At 34.0% G+C, this 5,309-nt stretch overlaps 1 pseudogene; it reads right to left on the minus strand.

Moving 5' to 3' along the window:
• Positions 1–3,332: 3,332 nt before the first annotated feature.
• LOC125931012 (transcription factor BTF3-like) lies at positions 3,333–4,182 on the minus strand (annotated as a pseudogene).
• Positions 4,183–5,309: the final 1,127 nt, after the last annotated feature.

Below are 5,309 nucleotides of genomic sequence, written 5' to 3' on the forward strand. Positions count from 1 at the left end.
CCCCAGATACCTGGGTAACAGTAAACTGGGGAGAGGAAATGCACAGTTTTATTTCTTGTTTTTGTTTTATTTTAGGACTCTTGGACAAACAGTCTAAGTTGAAATTGATACCCAGGGACTTGACGTGCCATTAGAGCTTAATTGTTAAAGTGAAAGCATATAGGAATGAAATAATAAATGGTTTTCTGGCCTAGATTTGATTCTGGGTAGATCCACTGGATCCAGTTAATTCATAGAGTTATCCAATGGTCATTTTTCTGGGCCATGAATGAATATACTTAGTGGTTGGCAGAATTAACACATTAGTTTCTTGACATGTGGGATAAGAGATGTTGCAGTGAAGGAAACCAAATGGAAGCTTCTGAATCTTGCCTTACCTTATCTAAGATAGTGAATAAATGAGAGAATTCCACTTCCAGTTAGAATATATACAGTAATGAGACTATTACTCCAACACTACTGCCAACAAGCTCAAAAAGCTTAAAAAAATAACAACCAAAAACCTAAATCATGGCTTTATTTAACTGATGAGAGGGCTTAGGACACAAACCAAAGTAAACTAAAAACTAAAAACTAAAAACTAAAACCAAACTAAAAACCAGAAAATGATGAGATGCTTCTACTTCTGGCAGAGCACTGGGAAGAGGAGGAATACAGCCTTGACAATGGAAAGGGGAAACCAATCAAACATTTAATAAGCCTCTGAGAGCAGAACATGTGGATTGGAATCCCAAGGAGTCCCCAGCCAAGAGCAAGTCTGCATCTACCTTAGTCTAACATTTCCCATAAGTTTTCATCAAGTACACAAGGATTATATACCAAAGATCGGTTATAATGTGGCAGAACCGAACAAAAAAACAAAAAACACTGCCTGAAGCACTCTTCAGGAACACTAAAAGCTGGCAACTAGGCTATGGAGCACAAAGACTCCAGAATCTGGGCAGAGCCCAGATTCCAAGCACTGATGAATGAAAAGTTCTGATACTGCCAAAAAAACAAAAACAAAAACAAAAACAAAACAACCCCACACAAAATTCAAACCAGAGGTGAACTGAATTTAACTAAAGCTACAACAAAGTCCAGATTCAGTTCAAAGTCCAGATATGATAGTCTTAGTGTCCTATACTGGTGACCTGCCAGAAGAAGGATCACCATATTATCTACTTCAGTCTCTACAATTCTCTTACACATAATATTGGGCCATATAGTCAAACAATATAGGATATAAGAAGAAACAAGAGAATCTGGTTCATGACCAAGAGAGGAAAACCATGAATAGAAGCAGATTCTCTCTTTCTCTATATAGCTATCTCTATATCTCAGACTGTAAAATATCCCATAATTAAAAGATAGTGATTTTAAAGTAATTATAAACATTAAAAGAAATACTGGAAAAGATAGACAAAATGTGAAAACAGATGGAGAATTTTAGAAGAGAGATGAAAATCATACACAAAGTTAAAAGAAATTACTATAAAGGAAAAATATGGTATCAAAATTAAGAATTCAAGCAATAGGCTTAACAGCACATTGGATACTGCAGAGGAAAAATAAGTAAACTTAAAGAGAAGTAATAAAAATTACTCAAATTGAAATATAAAGGGAAAAAGGAATGAAAAACGAAACAGAACATCTTAAATTTCTGAGACAAATATTCAAGAGTCTGGTACACATACACGTGGAATGCCAGAAGTAAGGGAGTAAGAAAATGGAACAAAAGAAATATTCAAAGAGATAATGCAATTTACCCCAAAGCGATAAAAATACATCATCCCATGAAGACAAAAGTTTCAGTGAACCACAAGTGGAAACACACACACACACACACACACACACACACACACACTTATGCGCAACATAGCCAAACTTCTGAAAAACAAAGGTAGGGAAAGATCTAAAAAAGCAGAAAGAAGATAAAACACATTATATACCGAGGAAAACTGGCATCACTTCTCATCAGAAACAATAAGAAAGCTAATGGAAAAGGCTAAAAGAGAATGGAAAAATATTTTAAAGTGCTGTAAGAAAAAGGAAAAGCCAACCTAAAATCCCATATCCAGCAAAATTATTCTTCAAGAATGAAGATGAGATAAAGGCATTCTCATTAGCAACCTGAAAGATTCTGTCTCCAGGAGATCTGTACAAGAAACACTAAAAGAATTTCAGACTGAAGAAAAATGCTATCAAATACTGGATATGAGGAAAGGAAAAAAAGCACCAAAATATATATATTTTAAAAATTTAAAAGATTATTTAAAAGATTATTGATTATGAAAAAGAAAAACAAGTAACATTAGTAATGTAAAGTTTATAGCATATACCCAAGTAAAATATATAAGAATAAGAGAACAGAAGTCAGGAAAAAGAATAAAAATACTTGCATTGTATTTTAAGGTTATTATACTCCTCATGAGGTAATGGACTATTACTTGAAGATATTTTGTGACAAAATATATATCATAATCTCTAGAGAAAACACTAAAGTCAAATGAGATACAGCTAAAAATACAATAGAGGAGATAAACTAGGGTCCTAAAACATTACTTCATCAAAAATAAGATAACAGTAGGGGATAAAAGAAAACAAAATGCAGATGGTAAAATTAGAAGAGGAAAGTAGACAAATCCACAATTATAGTTGGAGATTTTAACAGGTTTCTCTCAGTAACTGGTAGAAAAATTAAGCTTCTCCCCAATCACTAAGGATATATAATATTTGAATGACACTATCAACCAACTTCACTTGATTAACATTGAGGAAAAAATCACAATTAAAATTTCATAATACACATTCTTTTCAAATGCATAAGGACCATTTGCCAATATTTAAAAAGTCAGTATTTCAAGTACTTAAGGGGCACCTGGCTGGCTCAGTCAGAGGATGCAACTCTTGATCTGGGGGTTGAGTTCAAGCCCCTCATTGGGTGTAGAGATGACTTAACAATAAAATCTTAAAAAAAATAAAAATAAAAAATTAAGTATTTAAAATGTCAATATTTAAATTTCAGCGTTTAAAATGATAAATGTATAACAAAGTATGTTCTCTAACCATGGTGGCTTTAGATCAGAAATCAATAAAAATTAAGGCATCTAGAAAATCCCTAATATTTGTAAATTAAGTAACACACTTCTAAATAACCCATGAGTCAAAAAGAAAAAATTATAATGCTAGAAAATATTTTGTACTGGAAGGTCATTAAAAGATTGTAGTATATTAGCATATCAAAATTTGCAAGACACAGCAAAAAGGAGTGTTTCAAGAAAAAATTTATTGGTCTAGATATTTACATTAGAACAAAAAAGCATAAAGTCAATTATCTAAGCTTCCACCTTAAAACTTATTTTTCTTTTTTTACTAGGCAAAGAACTTTATTAATCTTGTTTCAAACTTTATTCCCAGGCTTCTTCAGCTTAATTTAGCTGCAAAGAATGAATTGTGTATAAGCAAAAACTGAAAAGAGCTGCAGTGTCCAAGGGCTTGGGCTTAAAAATATTAGAGACCTAGATTTTATCAGATCCATGAACAAAATTTTTAGAAAGCAGTCATAATATAAAATAGCAGCTCCCAGTAACTGCTTCAAGTTTTTTCTTCTTCAGAAGTTGGCTCAATCCAGTCTGCTTCATTCTTGGAAGCTTCATCAAAATTCTCCACAAAATCTGGAACTTCATCATCATCCTCCTCTCCGGTAGCAAGTGGTGCCTTTCCATCCACAGATTGTTTGGGCAGAGCTTCAGCCAGCCTTCTTAAACTCGTCAGACTGTCTGCACCAAGTTGGTTTAAGATACTGGGTAGCATTTCTGTCAGCTGCTTTGTCTCAGCATGGCCTGTTCGCTGCCAGGGATGCCTGAACTTTAGGGTTGTTAAAATGGATCACTGCTCCTTGGTTTGTGAACATATTCACTTCTTCAATACCAGAGATATTGTTTACTCCTAACTTCTTTAAGGAGAACTGATGTTTTTTATCATCTGCGGTAGCTGTTCTATGAACCGCCTTCTTCTTTCGGGGAGCACTTCCTTTCCCACCAATGCGCACTTGTGCTTGCAGTTTGGTGAGTTTCTCCTGGTTCATGATAGTTTCTTTCATCTTGTTGGGGCGGAAATGGGACCGCGCGCAGGGGACTAAGGTTGGCGCTCAGGTGGTCTCGGGTGGACCAGCTGAGATTAGGCGCACACACATGGGGACGCAAGATGGCCTAAAAACTTATTTTTTAAGTAGAGTAAATTAAGTCCAAAATAATGAAAGAAAGAAAACAATAAAAAGGATGGAAATCAATACGATAGCAAATAGACAATAGAAAAAAATCAACAAAATGTTTTAAAAGTTTAATTGACTTTATAATCCTCTAGTAAAGACTTATCAAAAAAAAAATAGAAGGCACAAATTACTAATAGCTTTCTGAAGGCTGAAATGGGGACCCTTCTGAAGATGAAATGGGGACATCACTACAGATGCTACAAATATTAAAAAGATAATAAGTGGATATTTTGAACAAGTTCATGCCAACGAATTTGACAGGTAAAGGAAATGAACAAATTCCTTGAAAAATACAACTTTTTAAAGTGGACAGGAAAAAAATTAGAAAATAGCTTTCTATCTATTAAAGAAAGTGTATTTCCAACTAAAATCTTGTAACAAAAATAACTGCGGGCCCAGATAGCACTACCAGTGAATTCTGTTAAACATTTAAGGAAGAAATAATTCTAACCTCACACAAACCATTTTAGAATGAAATCTTGCCATTTGCAACTACATGGATGGAACTGGAGGGTATTATGCTAAGTGAAATGAGTCAGTCAGAGAAAGACAAAAATCATGACTTCACTCATATGAGGACTTTAAGACACAAAACAGATGAACATAAGGGAAGGGAAACAAAAATAATATAAAAACAGGGAGGGGGACAAAACAGAAGAGACTCATAAATATGGAGAACAAACTGAGGGTTACTGGAGGGGTCTTGGGAGGGGGGGATGGGCTAAATGGGTAAGGGGCACTAAGGAATCTACTCCTGAAATCATTGTTGCACTATATGCTAACTAATTTGGATGTAAATTTAAAAAATAAAAAAGAAAATTAAAAAAAAAAAGAAAATGTAAGAGGAGGGAATACTTCCCAAATCAATTTAAGAAATTAGACCTGAAAAGACACAAACAAGAGATGAAAGATTCAGAATAATTTTCTTTAGGAACACAGGAACAAAATAATCTTAACAAAACATGAGCAAATCAAACTCAGCAGCATATATACTATATAAGATAATACAACATGATCAAATGGGGTTTAATCCAAAAATTCAAGTTTGGCTTAA

Source organism: Panthera uncia, chromosome A2, assembly GCF_023721935.1.
Source record: "Panthera uncia isolate 11264 chromosome A2, Puncia_PCG_1.0, whole genome shotgun sequence".
NCBI lineage: Eukaryota > Metazoa > Chordata > Mammalia > Carnivora > Felidae > Panthera > Panthera uncia.